This window comes from Hyperolius riggenbachi, chromosome 6 (assembly GCF_040937935.1).
Source record: "Hyperolius riggenbachi isolate aHypRig1 chromosome 6, aHypRig1.pri, whole genome shotgun sequence".
NCBI classification, from domain to species: domain Eukaryota; kingdom Metazoa; phylum Chordata; class Amphibia; order Anura; family Hyperoliidae; genus Hyperolius; species Hyperolius riggenbachi.
The window spans coordinates 119,540,870-119,561,925 of NC_090651.1; the positions used below are offsets into that span (position 1 = coordinate 119,540,870).

The window sequence follows — 21,056 nt, forward strand, 5'->3', positions numbered from 1 at the left end:
AGTTCATCCTGGGAGCTGCCTTTTTATAGTGTATGGTCGGGCCTAGAGGTTGCTGGGTAAGGCGGGAGCCAGCTCCTCCTCGCAGGGGGGAGTATCCCCTTATCCAATAGGTCAAAAGTAGAGTCCATCATTCATAGTATCCAATCAGCCTTTTTCCCATAGTCGCTAATGTAGTGGAAAAAACATACAAACATGCGCTTTCAAAATACCTTTTCCCCTCCAGCTAATCCTCCGTTGTATATTGCACCTATAGTGCAAAGGGTCAGAGTGGCGGCAAAACGCTATAGCTCTAAAGAAGAGAAATACGTATTCTGCGCCCTCTGATTGGTCCAGGCGGGGGAGCGGGGGGCGTGGTCATGCAGAGCGCTCGGAGGTCTACATCAGGACTGCGTGGCCAATAGGACACCGCTCAGCCTCCGACAACGCTCGCTCCGGTCCGCATTGAAGGTACGCTTGTGGACGTAGTCACGTCCTATTGCGTTACCATGGTGATCCCAAGCAAAGGGGCGGAATCACCATATAACCTGCGCTGTTAGAGGCAGACTGCGTGCCAGTAGTCATGGCAACGCATAACCAAAACAAAGGCACCATCATTATGAGCGCCACACCATGCATCACAATAAGCAGAAAATATGACATGGGTAATTCTAACCACAAATATAGGGGGGGCTGAGAGGGAGAAGGAGACTATTAATAATAGGTCTCGTAAGAAAAGTATTAGTAATGGACAATACATATACGAGGGGAAGAGAAAACCCAGTTAGCAATCTATATGATAGTACCGATCAAGCAAAAAAAGGTAAAGAGGCACGGAGGGAAGAACAAACCCCTCCGGCCCTAGGTTAAGTAGGAAGTACAATCCATATACTCATCTTGTAGAGCCCAGTGATGAACTAAAAAATATATAAAAGGTAAGTATTCACATGAGGTACATATATTATTACTATCCCCATCAATTACCACCATTTACAAAAAGGGAGAGAAGGTAAATCCCTCATTGAGACCCATAGGGCTAAGGGTGCCCAGTCTATATATCCAACGGGCCTCCAATTGTCGCAATCTCTGATCCAAGTTTCCCCCTCGAGGCCCCATCTTCCATCTCTGTATAACCCAGAATTTCAAGCTAGACGGATCACCACCATGCTTCTCATGGCAGTGTCGGGCAACTGAGGTGTTGCGTTTGTGGTTAACATCCCCTAGATGTTCTAGGATTCTCTCCTTGACAGCTCTTGTCGTCTCGCCCACATAGATTAAAGGGCAAGGGCACTGGATAGCATATACTACTCCTTCACTATTACAGTTGAAAAAATCCCATAGCTCAAAAATGCGTCCGTCCTTGGGGGCAACGAAATTCTTACAGTTGAGGACATTGGCGCAGGCCTTACATTTCCCACATCTATACATTCCCTTGGGGGGGTTAGAATTCAGCCAAGTTTTCCTCTCCTTGGCAGTGTTCCTATCAATAGGGGGCAAGAAAGAGTGTGTTAGGTTGTCCCCCAGGTTTTTTCCCCTTCTGTATGTAATAAGGGGTGCCCTTGGTAGGTAATCTTTTAGTTGTGGGTCTAATTTCAGAATGGACCAGTGTCGTCCTAAGATTCGTTTTACATTATTTGATTGATTAGAGAAAGTGCTGACCACTCTCACCTTTGCGCATTCTTTTGAGGAATCCCTATTTTTTGGGATAAGGAGATCCTTACGCTCAACTGTCTGTGCTTTTTCATATGCTTCCCTTATCACCTCTCTAGGGTAACCCCGATCGGAGAAGCGTTTTCCTAGAGTTTGACATTCTTCAGTGAAGTCTACTTCATTGGTACAGTTCCTGCGAGCCCGCAGGAACTGACCCTTTGGGATACCCCTTTTTAAGGGTTCAGGATGAAAACTGTGCCATTCCAAAAGGGAGTTAGTGGCCGTAGGCTTGCGGTAAATCTTGGTATCCAAGCCACCCCCATCATTTTTCCGGATCTGCACATCTAAAAAGTTGATGCTATCCTTATGTATCTCGTGGGTAAAGAACATCCCAATGTCATTAGTGTTTAACCGTTCAACAAAATCAACAAATAAATGCCTGGGGCCGTCCCACAAGATGAAGATGTCATCTATGAAACGGCCCCAGAAAATCACATGGGAGGTGTATATTGCCAGCTCCTCCCCAAAAACAATTGTGTCCTCCCACCATCCCAGGAACAGGTTTGCATATGAGGGGGCGCAAGCCGTCCCCATTGCACAGCCCCTCCTCTGTAGATAAAATTTGTTCAGGAACAAAAAGTAGTTATGATTTAATATAAACGACAAGAGGTCAAGGGTCAAAGCTGAATGTTCTGCCAAATGGACACTTCTAGACTGCAAGTAGTAGCTAGTAGCATTCAGGCCTAACTTATGATCAATATTGTTGTATAAGGCCTCTACATCTAGACTTGCTAGCCACACCTGGTCACCAACATACACATCATGTAGTTTGTTCAAAAGGTCCATGGTGTCACGTAAATATGCTGGAAGGCTTTCCACAAACTCATGAATGAGTCTACATATTTACTAGTCTGTTCAGTGAGACCGGGTGGATTACATATTTTTTTTTTCTGGGGCCGTTTCATAGATGACATCTTCATCTTGTGGGACGGCCCCAGGCATTTATTTGTTGATTTTGTTGAACGGTTAAACACTAATGACATTGGGATGTTCTTTACCCACGAGATACATAAGGATAGCATCAACTTTTTAGATGTGCAGATCCGGAAAAATGATGGGGGTGGCTTGGATACCAAGATTTACCGCAAGCCTACGGCCACTAACTCCCTTTTGGAATGGCACAGTTTTCATCCTGAACCCTTAAAAAGGGGTATCCCAAAGGGTCAGTTCCTGCGGGCTCGCAGGAACTGTACCAATGAAGTAGACTTCACTGAAGAATGTCAAACTCTAGGAAAACGCTTCTCCGATCGGGGTTACCCTAGAGAGGTGATAAGGGAAGCATATGAAAAAGCACAGACAGTTGAGCGTAAGGATCTCCTTATCCCAAAAAATAGGGATTCCTCAAAAGAATGCGCAAAGGTGAGAGTGGTCAGCACTTTCTCTAATCAATCAAATAATGTAAAACGAATCTTAGGACGACACTGGTCCATTCTGAAATTAGACCCACAACTAAAAGATTACCTACCAAGGGCACCCCTTATTACATACAGAAGGGGAAAAAACCTGGGGGACAACCTAACACACTCTTTCTTGCCCCCTATTGATAGGAACACTGCCAAGGAGAGGAAAACTTGGCTGAATTCTAACCCCCCCAAGGGAATGTATAGATGTGGGAAATGTAAGGCCTGCGCCAATGTCCTCAACTGTAAGAATTTCGTTGCCCCCAAGGACGGACGCATTTTTGAGCTATGGGATTTTTTCAACTGTAATAGTGAAGGAGTAGTATATGCTATCCAGTGCCCTTGCCCTTTAATCTATGTGGGCGAGACGACAAGAGCTGTCAAGGAGAGAATCCTAGAACATCTAGGGGATGTTAACCACAAACGCAACACCTCAGTTGCCCGACACTGCCATGAGAAGCATGGTGGTGATCCGTCTAGCTTGAAATTCTGGGTTATACAGAGATGGAAGATGGGGCCTCGAGGGGGAAACTTGGATCAGAGATTGCGACAATTGGAGGCCCGTTGGATATATAGACTGGGCACCCTTAGCCCTATGGGTCTCAATGAGGGATTTACCTTCTCTCCCTTTTTGTAAATGGTGGTAATTGATGGGGATAGTAATAATATATGTACCTCATGTGAATACTTACCTTTTATATATTTTTTAGTTCATCACTGGGCTCTACAAGATGAGTATATGGATTGTACTTCCTACTTAACCTAGGGCCGGAGGGGTTTGTTCTTCCCTCCGTGCCTCTTTACCTTTTTTTGCTTGATCGGTACTATCATATAGATTGCTAACTGGGTTTTCTCTTCCCCTCGTATATGTATTGTCCATTACTAATACTTTTCTTACGAGACCTATTATTAATAGTCTCCTTCTCCCTCTCAGCCCCCCCTATATTTGTGGTTAGAATTACCCATGTCATATTTTCTGCTTATTGTGATGCATGGTGTGGCGCTCATAATGATGGTGCCTTTGTTTTGGTTATGCGTTGCCATGACTACTGGCACGCAGTCTGCCTCTAACAGCGCAGGTTATATGGTGATTCCGCCCCTTTGCTTGGGATCACCATGGTAACGCAATAGGACGTGACTACGTCCACAAGCGTACCTTCAATGCGCATATGCGGACCGGAGCGAGCGTTGTCGGAGGCTGAGCGGTGTCCTATTGGCCACGCAGTCCTGACGTAGGCCTCCGAGCGCTCTGCATGACCACGCCCCCCGCTCCCCCGCCTGGACCAATCAGAGGGCGCAGAATACGTATTTCTCTTCTTTAGAGCTATAACGTTTTGCCGCCACTCTGACCCTTTGCACTATAGGTGCAATATACAACGGAGGATTACCTGGAGGGGAAAAGGTATTTTGAAAGCGCATGTTTGTATGTTTTTTTCCACTACATTAGCGACTATGGGGAATAAGCTGATTGGATACTATGAATGATGGACTCTACTTTTGACCTATTGGATAAGGGGATACTCCCCCCTGCGAGGAGGAGCTGGCTCCCGCCTTACCCAGCAACCTCTAGGCCCGACCATACACTATAAAAAGGCAGCTCCCAGGATGAACTTTAGCAGGCTGTCTTGTTACGGCCGTTACTCTGTTATTTTGATACACTAGCTATGTGATTTGCAATTAATGTAACTTGTTTTAGTAATCTGGCACTCTAGCACCGAGCACTTTCACTCCTGACGAAATTTCCACTTTAGGAAATAAAACATGTCGAGTTATGTGTAGAGTTTTAGGTTAGATATTGGAAAAGGGGAGGATGGTATTTTGGTACCACTGACAATACCCCCCTACCAATTTGTTCACTTTCTGTGTGTATAACAAATAGGTCTTTTTTAGTACATATCATTAAAAGCTAAGTTTTAATTTTTAGTCCTCTTTGGAAAGGGTACTTGTGTGTTTCAGCATAGGCGGAGGTAAGCCGATGACAGCCGGGTGCTCACCAAAATTAGCCGGGTGCAACACTCGGCTAAAAAGAGCCTGGGGAGAACACTGCAATGTACCACACACACGTTAAATTTTTCCCCCAATTATGGCAAAAATGATTGGAAACTGAGAAAATTACTAGGGTGTGTATATTATATTAAATTGACAATCTAACACACACACACCATACAATCTTTAGAAAAATTGAAGTAAAATTTCCAGCATTCTGGATCGATAGAAATCAGGAAAAAAAAACCCTGGGAAATCCAATCGGATTTTTCAGTCGAAGTAATAAAAAGCTTTCGATTTTTTTTTTAGGAGATCCGATCATATTTATCGAATTTCTGTAAAATCGGATCATTTTATTGTATCGTGTGTGTGATCACCTTTAAAGCGGATCTATGCTCTCAGCTCTTAAAGACAAGCAACAACTTTTACAGAAAACCATTTCTTTGTTACTGTTTAGAGCTCCTCAGATGCTGCAGTGTAGTTACTTCCTGGTTTCATGGAGGCACATACAGGGTTAACACCTCCTGTGTTAACTTATTGCCTGTCTGAAAAGGCACAGGTGGCACAGATCAGACAGATCAAATTACAGTGATTTATTACTAGCAGATAAGGTAGAATTAGACGCCTGTTATTTCTAAATACAAACAGGGTGGGTTTCTCTGTTTTCCTTCTTTCCTGTTGAAGAGTTTAGGTTCTCTTTAAAAGTGTACCCGAGGTGACATGTTGGGACAGACATGTGTATGTACAGTGCCAAGCATATAAATAACAAAACTGTATTCTTTTTCTTTTACTACCTGAAAGAATTAACATTCAGGTATGCAGGTAGCAGTTTCTCTCTAGGATGCAGTGGACTTTAGACTCACTGATAAGGAATTACAGCCATAAACCTCTTTCCTGACAGAAAGCCACTTTTGGGTGCAGAGGATAGATAAAAAGGTCAATAGTTCATATAGCTTAGCTCTAGGACAGTTGAAAGACTGTCATTGAACAGAGTCCATAAAACATTAAATCCACTTTTTAAGTTTTCAAACATAAAATAAAACTTCATGATATCTAAAAAAAGAGTGTCATTTTTAGTAGTAGAATATAAATAATTGTTTATCTCATCAGTTTATTTTCATGTTGGGTTCCCTTTAAAGCGGTATTGTCACCATAAAAATCAAATTTTAACAGCAACTGGTCTGAATGTATTACCGTAAGTTATAAAGATGCTAATCCTGCATTCAAAACTGAAAACTTTTTCTGCTTTTATGATTTTTATAAGGAGCACGGGACCTTTAGTAGTCAGTGCCAAACAGTTGCATGCTGGGGGTTCTTTTTATCTGTAATATATTCCTCCTCTTCCCTTTAGTTCCCTGCCAGCTGCTTATCTGAAACCTGATCCCCTGCTCACTTGTGTTTACAAGCAAGGCTGAGGTGACTCAGTAATTGGAGGAGAAAAGAAAAAAGTAGAGGGCAGAAATGACATCATGAGTTAGCCTAAACTGTGGGCAAAAGACAGTCCTAACTCTTCATTTACTATATAACATTCACTGAAATCAAAACGTGGACAGTACAATATGTGTGTTATGCAAGTAGATCAAGTATGCATCTACTTATATATGTGTTTTTTTCCCCTGGCATAGTATGGGTAATCCTACTGCTTTAAGGCCGCATTTGCAGGTTCTTCTGTCACAACGGTTTGACAGCTATATCAGTGCTGTGTTTACAGAACAGAGACCCCCAGTGTGATGACATAGATAGATTTAGTATTAAATGAGTCAGCGTCCTGAGGAAAGCCACCTGCATCAAGAAGCTACTGTGGAGCTGCATGACCTTGAAAGCCAGGTGCTCCCTTCTTTCCTGTGCACAAAAATAAAAAATTAGGGAAAGGTCTTAATACTGATTTAGTTTTCTGTACTGGCTGTAGCCATAAGAATGCTGCGTTTCATAAAAGACCAGCACTCGGCACCAAACACACGCATACCTCTAACCCCTCAATGGCCAGATTTATTTATACCAGTAATGGATGTCAGCGGGAAATAATTAAAATGCACATAAGCGGCAGAACTCTTGGCTTTCCCAGCTATTATTTCTAAGCCATTTTCCTCCCAGGTTAAATAGTCATCTGAATAAAACATTAGTTTGTGTAAACTCTAAAGGATGCAGACTAAATACTGTAATGGTAAATTATTCAAAAGGAAAAAAACACATAAAATCATGCATAAACCACTTCACTCTAATTATTTCCAGAAAGAAAAATCAGAAAGTCCTTCTCCGCTCAGAATACAAGGGCATGTGCTCAAAGCTCTGCAAACATGCTGTAATTTTCATACAAACACCACTGCTACAGTAAGCAATGAGCATAGACCTAACAGGAGATTCTAAAAGCGCTGGGTTAATATGTCTGTATGAGACTGATCACACCAGAGCGATGTGATTTTTTTTCCAAACGCAAGTCCTGTAGCATTCTGGAGGTGATTACGTCTCAATGTAAAAGTATAGGAAAAATGGAAAATCACTCTAAAGCGCTTAACAGAGCAATTTTTCAATTTTTTTTTGCCAAAAGCTGTTCACTTCCAGATCAAAGTTTACAAGAACTACAAAATCACTACAACAAAACATAAATAGGAAACCGCTAGGCACATGCCCAGAATCGCTACTGCAAATCACTAAAAAAATAGCTAAGCGTTTGTGATTAAGCCTAGCTATTTTTGGTGTGCACTAGCCCTAAATGTCAATACTGATCTCTGTAGAGGGAAGCCTGTAGGTGATCCAGAGGTTTCTGCGATCCTTCTTGAGCACATCGTTGCTTGCCGGGTCCCTCTACTCCTTTGCAGCTACGCTCACGTCCGTGTAAGATCATGGCAGTGCGGGCACAGGTGCAATGACGGCAAGCACAGTAGCCTGGCGCTAAAAGCTGTGCACGAGCGGCACCCTGCTGCTGCACAGGCCTTCATTGTGCCTGTGCAGCGTGGCCGTGCTTGTACGTAAACTGGAGCATGGTCATGTAAACCTATTTGACAAACTCTTCTCAAACAGGATCAGAGGGTCCCAGCATTGGAACAGCAAGTTCAAAGGGAACGAGGTAAGCCTCCAGCTTACAACTGTTGTTTTTTTACTTCAGGTACACTTTAACTGGAAATGTTAAAGCAGAATGCCAAATCATTTTACACAGTAAGAACCAGTTTCCACTGTAGCGGTGTGAGTCTTGTGAGATGCATGCTGCACTTGCAAGAACCCATACGAATCCTTCTAGAAATTTGCATGCACGATACAAATGTGAGCAGCATGCCGTACGATTTTATTTCCCCACATGTGAATTGGACAGCAGCCTCTTGAAATTAGTAGGCAGTGTTTACCATCTGAATCACGTGAGGAAACACTGAATTCCATGCTTGGAGGGGTGGGGGGTGGGAGAAGGCCCTTAGACCTCTTTCACAAAGGAGGCTGAAGGCATTCAATTCACCACCTGAGAGCTGATGCCCATGTGCCAGCTGGGTGGTGGAGAGGCAGCCACTGAATTGAGTCACATAGTCCCAACATGTCAATGTCACAGTTATTTGCTGCCAGGTAACACCGATACATGGGGAGTTGCAAATGATCCTATTCACCTGCATGGAATTGTAGCCAAAGGGCTCTCCTAGGGAAGGGGGTGCACACAGGAGGCTGATTTGCCCGACAAGCATGCAGTTTAACCATCCATCTGAAGAAGGCTTTAAAATATAAAATACACACAATAGACCTGTCAAAAGATCATCAGTTCTGTGAAGACATTTACTCAGCACAGGAAGATAACCTTACCATCTCCTGTTTCACACTTACAATGGCTGATTTCACCTGTTCGCTCACTAAGTAGTGAAATAGCAGCATAATGCAGGTGTCCAATGCACCGAGATGTGAAGCAGAAAGAGATGGCAATAAAACAAATCCTCAGTCAGTTAGCCAATTATAAAGTAGGACATGGTTGTGTATTGGCCAACAAACCACTGAGAAGCCATTACGACAGATTACATGTTAACCATCTTGTGACAATGGCGACATTCAAGAGATGGGATACATCGGACAGCAAATGAACAGTCAGTTCCTGAAGGTGTTTTTGAAGAAAGAAAATTAAGATGAAACTGTGATGGCTACATTTCCACAATGACAGGTCTTGTGGTGTATTCCCACCACACATATATTAGCTACAGTACGCAAAACATTAGGTATGATCCCACCAAAGAATCACTATAGTTTGGTTGTTTTACTACACACATTCTATGAATCATACAAATGGCAATCTTCTTTCCATGTGGAATTTGGAAGAGAGCTTTATGATCACTGCTGTATGCAAGGAAAGGAAGAGTGGCCAACAGTACTACTGCCTAGGAAAAAATATCACACACATGTTGGCGGTTTACAAACCTTTACCAGCCGACAGACAACTGCACAAGCAGCGTTTAGCAGCGCGTTTTCAAACGTTATTGCACATTTGGACACAATTTTTAACCCAGTATGGGAGCATCTAAAAAAGCGTTAAACATTAGGCAGCTTCAGTTTTAATTTCAGACATTTTATTGCAGAAAGCACGGTATGGAAACAATCTGAAATGAAGCGGCCCCATTGCAAGTGTGACCCCATCCAAAAGGTGCTAAGAGAGCCACAACTGAAGAAACTTTGGAAACTCATACTTGCATAGCTAGTGCTGCACCATTGTTGAAATAGAAAAGTCACGTGATGATTAAATTAATTATTATATATATGGATATATATATATATATATATATACATATATATATATATATATATATAGATATATATATATATATATATACATATATATATACATATATATATAGATATATATATATATATATATATATATTTCAACAAAATTATGCACTTTTAAAAATTAAAGTTGAATCATTGCTTATACAGCAATGGCTGTAAGCATTGGCTGAAGCAGATAGTCTTTCTTTGACTAATTACCGCTGTAAACCGGTGTTCATTGCTCCTAAAGACAAACATTCAAGTAGCTCTGGTGGCTTCTAAGTACAATTTACTTTGTGATCATCTGTAAGGCATTTGGGCCTTTTACACACAGGAAGCTGAACTGTGTACTTGTTGAGCGGTTCAGCCTCCCATCTACAAGGCACCAAGCGCCTTTCGGTTAAAATTTTAAAGGAGCCCAAGGTGTGAGACCTATGTAAGCTGCCACTTTTTTTTCCCTTTTAAACGATACCAGTCTCTTGGCAGTTCTGCTGATCTTTCTGGTCAGTAGGGTCTGAAGAACACACCAGACAAGCACAAATCTTGTCAGATTTGTCAGACACGTGATCTGCATGCTTGTTCAGTGTCTATGGCTAAAAGTTTTAGAGGCAGAGGATGAGCACGATGGCCAGGCAATGTGCATTACCATATATACTTGCATATAAGCCGACCCGTGTATAGGCAGAGGTACCCACTTTTCCCTCAGAAACCAGGAAAAAGTTATTGACTCGCTTATAAGCCCCCTCCCCAGTACAGCCCCCTCCATAGTAGCCAGATGTGCCCCTAGTACAAGTCATTCCTTCTCCCCATAGCCAGATGTGCCCCAAGGATGATACAGCTGTGTCAAGATGCCATTAGATGGCGTCATAGATATGAGATACAGCGATTGCCACACAGGAAGAATCCCTGAGGATTGCACCACTGACACGTTGCTTGCACGCTCCGCTCCACAACCAGGAGACACAGGTAGACTTGAGCAGCGCACTCTGCTGGCAAGAGCAGGATCACTACTGCACGATCCTTACGGTTCTCTGCCAGTAACAAAACCTGCCCCACAATCCGTTCCACTCCACTGACTCGCATATAAGCAGAGGGGGTAAATTTTCAGCACATTTTTTGTGCTAAAAAATGAGGCTTATACACGAGCATATAAGGTATTTTAAAGGGAATAAACATTTCAGCCTCCAATATTCCTCTTACCCCAGGAACTCTTTAAAGCAGCTGAGCGGCAGTGTTTGTAACCCCCATGTGTAAGCAACTGACACATGCTGTGGCGCCTGAAGCTGGGAAGCTCCAGCATTTCCTTCCCCCTCCATAAAAAACAAGCTGCCAACAATTATCCTAGTTGTGTACATGGCTTTAGAGAAAAGCGCATAGAAAATAAAGCTAGGTACACACGCAACATGGCTGAGGTAGCAAATCAGGACCACCTCTGCCAAGTATCTAGCATCTGCACATGTATCCACAGACATAGCATCATGATCTGGAACACCGGATCTTTAAATACCATGTTAAACTGTGTGGGCTTTTAGGGAGCAGAATGCATTTTCTTACCTATGGGAGGTTGCTCTGTAGTCCTCCCCCATCTCTATGGAAGCCTTCAATCATCTGTGGCTTTATGCTACAGGTTGAAGTCCCAGCGGGGATGTCCTACGTTACTGGCCAGTGCAATGCATGCCGGGAGATGCAGTTCATTGATGTGGTTATATCTCTCGACCAGGAGATGTAATCACATCAATGGGAACTACAGGGGTTGGACAAAATAATGGAAACACCTAACATTTTGGCATTATAGCCTTTGAACATGTTTTAAGCAACCAAAACTTAACATATGTTAAATTTTTTTTTATTATTTTTATTTGATATGTTTAACTAAAATAATATTTTTTTTTACAGATATTTAAACCAGAAACTGCCCCAATGCTTGGCATTTCAAGAGGTACTGTCTCAAAAGTAATGACTGCCTTTGAAAGAGAAGGAAAAACATCCTCAGCAAAGCACAGTTGTGGCCGAAAGTCAACTTGTCAGAGAGACCGTCGGACTCTAAATCGAATTGTTAGAAAAGCTTGCAAGACCACGGCTTCTAAAATCACTGCAGAGCTGAATGAACACCTACAGAACCCAGTTTCCACAAAACTGTTCGTCGGGAGCTGCACAAATCTGGATTCCATGGAAGAACTGCAATTAGAAAACCTCTGCTCTCAAACACAAATGTCTCAAAGCGTTTAGAGTGGTGTAGAAACCACCAGAATTGGTCCCTCGAGCAGTGGAAAAGTGTAATTTTCTCTGACGAATCATTGTTTACCTTATTTCCGACCTCTGGCCAATTGTACGTTTGGAGACAGCCCAAAGAAGCATTTCATCCAGATTGCCTTCTTCCGATCGTAAGACATGGCGAGGGTTCTGTGATGATCTGGGGTGCTATTTCTTGAAAATCCGCCGGGGCAATGATTTCATGGAACTTCATGGAAAAATTAACACCCAAGACTATTTAGAAATTTTGGGCGACCAAGTTCATCCTATGGTTCAAGAACGCTTTCCGGAGGGGAATGCCATCTTTCAAGATGATAATGCCCCAATCCATACAGCTAGATTTGTTGAAAAATGGCATGAGGAACATTCTAATGAAGTTGAGCATCTCATCTGGCCACCACAATCCCCAGACCTCAACATTATTGAGCATTTATGGTCGTTTTTAGAGATTCAAGTAGGAAGTCGATTTACGCTGCCATAGTCTCTAAAAAAACTGGAGGAGTTTTAACTGAAGAATGGGCTAAAATTCCTTTGGAAACAATTCACAATTGGTATGACTCAATAACTCGGAGAATTGAGGCTGTAATTGCTGCAAAAGGGTGGACCTACACCATATTAAAAGATATTTTGTTGATTTTCAAGGTGTTTCCATTATTTTGTCCAACCCCGGTACATCTCCCAGCATGCAATGCGGTAGCCAAAAACGTAGGACATGACTGCGGGAACTTCAACCTGCGGTTCTGTGGCACAGGGACATAGAAATTGGGAGGCCTTCAGCACCCTGTAGGTAGGTAAATGCCTACTGCAACCCCAAAAGCCCACACAATTAACAAACCTCCCTTAATGGGAAGTGGAGGTTCCTTTGAGAAGTTTAAAAAATAATAATAATGTATGCACAGTTCCCTTTAAAGAGAATCTGTATTGTTAAAATCGCACAAAAGTAAACATACCAGTGCGTTAGGGGACATCTATTACCCTCTGTCACAATTTCGCCGCTCCTCGCTACATTAAAAGTGGTTAAAAAGAGTTTTAAAAAGTTTGTTTATAAACAAACAAAATGGCCACCAAAACAGGAAGTAGATTGATGTACAGTATGTCCACACATAGAAAATACACCCATACACAAGCAGGCTGTATACAGCCATCCTTTTGAATCTCAAGAGATCATTTGTGTGTTTCTTTCCCCCTGCAGCTATCTTCCACTGAAGTGTCAGGCTATTTCTTCCTGCAGAGTGCAGACAGCTGTGCCTGTATGTAATTCCTCAGTATGTGAAAGCCCAGCCAGCTCAGAGGAGGATTTATCCAGCTTGTAAAAGATAATAGAACAGAGAGAAGCTGCACTAATCTAAATATCACACAGGCAGTGTGCAGAGAGGGGCCTGGATGGGGGAGTTCATAGCAGAACCACAACACTGAAGAACTTAGCAGCCTTCCAGACACAGGCCTGACAAGTCTGACAAGAGAGAGATAAGTTGATTTATTACAGAGATGGTGATAGTAGAACGTGCTGCAGTAAGCCAGAACACATTAGAATAGCTTTTGGAACTTGTAGGATGATAAAAAACAGGATGCAATTTTTGTTACGGAGTCTCTTTAAAGCGGTATTGTCACCATAAAAATCAAATTTCAACAGCAACTGGTCTGAGTGCATTAAGTGATAAAGATGCTAATCCTGCATTCAAAACTTTCAAAACGTTTTCTGCTGTTATGATTTGGAGTTATCATATACCTGAGGAGCAATGGCTCTTTAGTAGTCAGTGCCAAAGAATTGCATGTTGGGGGTTCTTTTTATCTATAATATATTCCTCCTCTTCCCTTTATTTCTCTGTCTGCTGCTTATCTGAAACCTAATCCCATACTCACTTGTGTTTAAAAGCAGGGCTGAGGTGACTCAGTGATTGGAGGAGACAAGAAAAAAAGTAAAGGGCAGAAATGACATCACGAGTTAGCCTAAACTGTGGGCAAAAGACATGGACCCCACCAGGAACAGAATTCTCATCATTTACTATATAACATTCACTGAAATCAAAACGTGGACAGTACAATACATGTGTTATGTAAGTAGATCAAGTATTTATCTACTTATATATGTGTTTTTTCCACTGGCATAGTATGGCTGATCCTACTGCTTTAAGGTTTCCAAGTATTGCTATGTAACATGACACAAAGGCTGTAAGAAAGGACATTGTCACACAAAGCAATCACGAACAATTGTTTTAAACACTAACCTAATCAACTGCCATTTGCCCAAAATATGGTACAGAGAATACTTACTGTGCCTACAACTAGCAAAACTATTTTGATCTACAAAAGGTCTTGGATAGTCTTTAAGCCTCAGCTTTTTTGAAACAGACCTCTTTATCCACAAGTACAAGGTAATAATAATAATAATAAAGATGAAAACATTGAAGAGAAAAGACTTTTGATGCTTGCAAAAAATTAAGGCAAAAGCATCAAGAAAAACACAAATTCCACAAAGCAGAGGAAAAAGATGAAGACTTCAAGTGGACAAGTTTAAACAGACTCTGATAAACCACCCCTTACAGATAATGATCAGAAGTCACATCACAGTTGATGAAGCACGCATGCATAACTTTTTATGATTGGAAAGATAAGGGTGATTATGCTGCTTAGGCAACTGCATCAGCAGAACTTTCTCAGCACATTAAACAGGTAACTTACCTATCCACTTCTGTAGCTAGACCTCCTCAGCTATAAATAATACATCTAGCTCCATAACCAGTACTGCAGGAGTGGAAAAATAAAATCAGAAAGGAAAAGTTACAGTCTACCACACAGGACAAGTTACCAGGGAAACAATGGCTTGTTTACTGTACCACCCATTTCCTCCTAATGAACAGACAGTCCAGTGAGCCAATGAGAAGAGGAGCTCCCACACATTCCATGCCTCCACATATCTGAGGAGAGCAGGCATGTCCTTATCTCTACTGCACACACTCTGCCACAGCTACAGATGTGTGGCAACTGTAAACATAAGTGAACTGAAAAAAACGATTCAATAAATTCAACAGAAGTCCAGCTTCTCCTGAGGAAAAGGAAAAAAATGCAGCAAAGCTGATCACTGATGAAATAATTCACAGCACGTTCCAGCACCTCTTTCTAGGTCAGAGTACACAACAGAATGGTCAACCTTTTGAACACTAGTTTGCAATACTTCCTGAAAACAAAATGTGCTCTCCTGACACACTATAGTCTACAGCCAAACGAGTACAAACTGACCCCGACAGAATGACTCTTATCCTGGCAAAATAGAGGGGATTGTTCTGTGCACATCTGCGACACTGGAAATTCGTTTCTTCACCATAAACGACAATCAATAATTCTGTGACGGTTCTCATCTATCAAAGTCATTGTGTAGAAGATTAAATTATCTTTAGAATTTAAGAAGTGACTCAGTAGTTGTGAAGAAATGTCTTTTAGAGCAAAAAAGGGTGTTCAGTTTAAGTTTTTGTCGTTGAAAAAACACCATCAACAGTAAATGTATAGACAGGTTATTTGACGAGTAACTATGGACAAACGTTTTTCTCTACTCTTTAGGCACACCATGTTAACCTTTGTAGACAAACCATATCTTCAAGAAAAGTTACTGTGAGGGTTAACAGTGTTTTTTTTTTTTCAACTTAAAGCAGATCCGTGATGAATAACTATAACAAGTAACTTGTCTATATATCTTCTCTAAACTTTAGATAGTTTACACAGCAAATCTAGCTGCAAACAGCTTTAATAGAATATGATTATTTCTTCCTGTGATACAATGACAGCAGCCATGTTTGTAAACATTACACAGAGGCAGGCTTATCTGCATCTTGAGCAAAAAAACCTAATCCCCCTTCTTCCTCCCTCCTCCCCTCTGCCTCTGAAATCTCTAGCTAGTAATACCTCCCCCTGCCCAGACTGAGCTCCCATGAGCCCTTGCTACTGTCTGAAAGTGCCTTGGCTCTCGGAAAAGCTGTGGGGTGGTTTGTTTAGTTTATAGGGAATTCGAGTATTAAAACAAAAACAAAAAAGTATTTGGCTTGAGGAATGCCCTATAAACAATAGGAAAGGAATACAATTATGCAAAGTGTGAAAGTTCATCTGGGATCCACTTTAAGTCTCTTAGTGCTTGATACAAAGTGAAACTAAAGCCTCACACTCACCCTGGTGTTCAAAATTCTAGCATTAGTTTAGGTGTTCCCACAAGGTCACTTAAAGAGAATCTGTATTGTTAAAATCGCACAAAAGTAAACATACCAGTGTGTTAGGGGACATCTCCTATTACCCTCTGACACAATTTCGCCGCTCCTCACCGCATTAAAAGTGGTTAAAAACAGTTTTAAAAAGTTTGTTTATAAACAAACAAAATGGCCACCAAAACAGGAAGTAGGTTGATGTACAGTGTGTCCACAAATAGAAAATACATCCATACACAAGCAGGCTGTATACACCCTTCCTTTTGAATCTCAAGAGATCATTTGTGTGTTTCTTTCCCCCTGCAGCTATCTTCCACTGAAGTGTCAGACTGTTTCTTCCTGCAGAGTGCAGACAGCTCTGCCCATATGTAATTCATCAGTATGTGAAAGCCCAGCCAGCTCAGAGGAGGATTTATCCAGCTTGTAAAAGATAAGAGAGAAGAGAGAAGCTGCTCTAATCTAAATAATACACAGGCAGTGTGCAGAGAGGGGCCTGGAGGGGGGAGATGCATCACAGAACCACAACACTGAAGAACTTGGCAGCCTTCCAGACACAGGCTGACAAGTCTGACAAGAGAGAGATACATTGATTTATTACAGAGATGGTGATAGTAGAAAGTGCTGCAGTTAGCCAGAACACCTTAGAATAGCTTTTGGAACTTGTAGGATGATAAAAAACAGGATGCAATTTTTGTTACGGAGTCTCTTTAATGATCCGGCATGCCAAAATCCCTTCACATACACCCATGTTGAAAACTCTTTAGTGGCTGCAGACCTGCCGCTGCTCAGCGGCTATCATGTAGCGAGCCCTGGGCTCGCTACATGATTTATTAAAAAAAAAAAAAAAAAAAAAGTGCTGCGCTGCCTCCTTGCCGGGGGAATTAGACCGGCAAGGAGGTTAATTACAAGCCAGGTCTGCAGTAGAGAGTGGCAGAAACAGCACAGAGGGGCCCAGGAGAACATAATGAATAGAATGGTATGCTTTTTGCTGTAAACATTTTAAAGTACAGATTCTCTTTAAACCTAGAGTTGTACTTCATCACAATCAGTAGCCCCTATTTTCCATGAGAAATCTTTATCTTTTCTTGAAAAGATTATCAAGGACATCTGTATGGCTGATATAATGGTGAAACCCCTCCCACAGTGTGATGTCAGGGCCATGGCCCTTACAGTGTGCCATCTATGAACCTCGTTGCATTGTAGAAAATAACGGTCGTTTCCAAATGCAAAGCAAGCAGCATTTCCCCCTGTGCATAGTAAACGAACATTCCATAGAGAGCACCTGGCAAGACTAAAGATGTCGCCACCAGTGATACATTTCAGCAGGGCTGTGGAGTCGGTACAAAAATCTTCCGACTCCAACTCAGACTCCTCAGTTTATGGAACCACGACTCCAACTCAGACTCCGGGTACCCAAAATGGCCCTGACTCCTCGACTCCGACTCCTTAGTCTAATACTTAACAGGGCTGTGGATTTTTTACAAAAATCATCCGACTCCGACACCTCAGTTTATGAAATCAATGACTCCGACTCCAACTCCGACTCCGGGTGCCCAAAATTGCCCTGACTCAGACTCCTCGACTCCAACTCAGACTCCACAGCCCTGCATTTCAAAATGTAAATCAGTGAGAGTAAAGATTTTACAATGGGCAAACACTGACTAAATAATCTATAAATGGATATTAGAAAAAAAAGTAGAGGGAAAAAACAGAGAGAGATCCGGGAGCCCAATCTGGTGCAATACGGTTATTGGATCTGGATACAGCTATTAAAAGCAGTAATTATACTCACAAACATGGGTTGCAGTAAAGGCAACCACTTGTGTCAGCAGGTGGGGAAGTACCGTCCCCACTCGGCCTTTGGGTCCTTGGGTGGTCGCTGCTCCAAAAAAATGATTTATCGGTCGACTGTAGTCGGCCTAATCTCCCCTACTGACAAGAGCGCCCGGACACACGGACTCACTGCATTACAGGCACTGCTATTGACCTGATGAAGCGGCTGTGACCGTGAAACGCGTTGTCATCTAGTGCACCATTAAAAATTATTACTTTTACTTTTGATTGTCTATTTCCTAAAGGGACACCTATAACAACAATAACAATAACAATAATATTTATATAGCACTTTTCTCCCTGGGGACTCAAAGCGCTGTGACCCTGCATTATGCAGTCTCAAAGGCTAGGGAAAAGAGGTGAGTTTTTAGCCTTTTTTTAAAGCTGTCCAGAGAAGGAGCCTCTCGTACTGATTGTGGAAGTGAGTTCCATAGAGTAGGGGCTGCATAGGAAAAGGCCCGAGCACCAAATGTTAAGTGTATCCTGGGAATAACCAGCTTCATCTTGTTGGCAGAGCGGAGGGTGCGTGGAGGGGCATAAAGTTCCAATAGATCCGCTATGTATTTGGGTCCCATGTGGTGTAGAGCCTTGAATGTCAGCAGGCAGATCTTAAAATTGATTCTCCATTTTACTGGCAACCAGTGAAGAGATTGCAGTACTGGGGTGATGTGTGAGCTGCGGGGGGCATTGGCTAGGAGTCTGGCTGCAGCATTCTGTACTAGCTGTAAGGGGCGCAGAACCTTATCTGTAGATCCGATTAACAGGGCGTTGCAGTAGTCTAGGCGGGAGGATACAAATGCGTGAACCAGGGCAGGTAGGTCTTCAGCTGGGATAAGGTGTTTTATTTTCGCTATATTTCTTAGATGGAAGAAGGAAGACTTGACGACAGCTGATACCTGCTGTCTGAGTTTTAGATTTCCATCCAGGATCACCCCAAGGTTTCGCACAGAGTCTTTATACTGTACAGTATCTCCCCCAATTGCTAGTTTGAGGTGGTGAGCGTTTTGAACTTTATCCATCATGTGTGGACCACCTACCACCAACACCTCTGTTTTGTCAGAGTTCAGCCTCAGCCAGCTGGTGTTCATCCAATTTTGTAAATCCACTAGACACGCATTTAAAGGATGCTGATGGGTCTTGGGTGCCAGGCTTGAAGGACAGATACAGTTGTGTGTCATCTGCATAACAATGGTATCCTAAACTATAGTTCTGGATTATTTTGCCCAGTGGGAGCATGTAGACTGCAAAGAGTAATGGTGATAGTACAGAACCCTGTGGAACTCCATAGGCAAGTGGCACTGGATTAGAGTAGTGTGTGCCCAGACATACTTGCTGCGTCCTACCAGATAGGAAGGTCTGAAACCAGCTAAGAACAGTACCCCTTAGGCCACAGTAATTCTTCAGTCGCTGGATTAGTATTTCATGGTCCACAGTATCAAATGCTGCTGACAAGTCAAGAAGAATCAGAATTGAGCAATCACCCTTGTCCCTTGCAGTAAGTAGATCATTCATTACTCGGACTAATGCTGTTTCAGTGCTGTGCCTTTTCCTGAATCCTGACTGAAAAGTATCAAAGATGTTATCTGTAAGCCTGGCTTCTAGCTGGTTGGCGACTGCTTTCTCGATAACTTTTGATAGGAATGGTAAGTTCGCCACAGGTCTGTAGTTGGTTACAGAATCAGGATCTAGTGATGGTTTCTTCAGGAGGGGTTTTATGATTGCTTTCTTTAGTTCTTCTGGGAAAAGTCCACTTTGCAAGGAGCACTGAGTGATTTTGTGAAGTGCTGGCCTGAACAGCGCTGGGCAGGATCCAGGTCGCAGGTAGTGGGGCGGAGACTTTGAATGAGAATTCCAAAATCTTCTACACTCAGAGTGTCAAAGACTTGCCATGGTGGTACGGTAGTAGGCACATGCAAAGTCCAGTGGTCAATTGATGTTGTTGGTGTAATGCTGGAACGGATGGTAGACACCTTGTTTGTGAAGAAGGCAGAGAATTCTTCACACCTTTCCCTGGAGTATGTGGTTGGGGCTTTTAGGCAGGAAGGATTGCAGAGTGATTCCACTGTGTGGAAGAGTTGAGCAGCTCTGTTGTTGGCTGTAGATATTTTGTGCGAGATAAAGTCTGATTTTTTCTTGGTTATTGCTTGTTGGTATTGTCTGAGGTGTTGAACTAGGCTAGATTTGTGCTCCTCAGATCCTGATTTACGCCACTGTCTTTCTAGTCTGCGCCCTTTCTTTTTTAGATCCATGATGGTTTTGTCAAACCAATTAGCTTTCTGCTTTTTGGTTGCTGATTTGGTGCGCCATGGGGCAATATTGTCAAGTGTTTCATATATCGTGTTGTTGTACTGGGTTACTAGAGAGTTTGGGTCCATTTGACTGTGGAGCAGATTTGTAAAATCCAGGTTGGCAGTTATCCTCTCCGGTGTTAATTTACTCAGGGGACGGGTTTTGATTGTTTCTTTAGGGAGCTGTCCTATAAGGTAGGACAACCTATTTTGTAGTAATTGAATACTGCCATATAGAATATTATACTGAACATCCTTACCCGGGCGCCTCCTACCGGTACCCAGAATATTAGAAAAAAAGCAATTTTATTCATGAAGTTATTTTCATTACATCTGTGACAAAAATGGAAGGGGAAGAAAAAAGGTCATCCTAACCACGACAAAGAAACACACAGAAACACACACAGAAACACACACAGAAACACACACAGAAACACACACAGAAACACACACAGAAACACACACAGAAACACACACAGAAACACACACAGACACACACACAGACACACACACAGACACACACACACTTTACATCCTCAAAAGAGCAAACTCTGCAGTACACTAGTGGACATTTTTGAAAGGTTAGAGATTCATATCACAACAGTGAATCAAACAAAATCTAGAGCACTCAGTAGTTTTGAACAGTATTTTGATTGTAGTGCTTGATGCACCTACCTTTGCTGCTT

General features: G+C 42.3%; 1 protein-coding gene across 3 annotated transcripts in view; it reads right to left on the reverse strand.

Annotated features, from left to right (window-relative positions):
* The window catches only part of PKN2 (protein kinase N2), a 242,299-nt gene that overhangs the window by 140,468 nt on the left and 80,775 nt on the right, over window positions 1-21,056 (reverse strand). Inside the window, exon 1 of one of the 3 annotated variants that reach the window (XM_068239845.1) lies at window positions 14,739-14,869. The exons of the other annotated variants lie outside the window; for them this stretch is intronic. The gene's annotated coding sequence lies outside the window, so the exon portion shown is untranslated. Of the gene's footprint in view, window positions 1-14,738; window positions 14,870-21,056 lie in introns of those variants that run through there. 3 annotated transcript variants of the gene reach the window in all.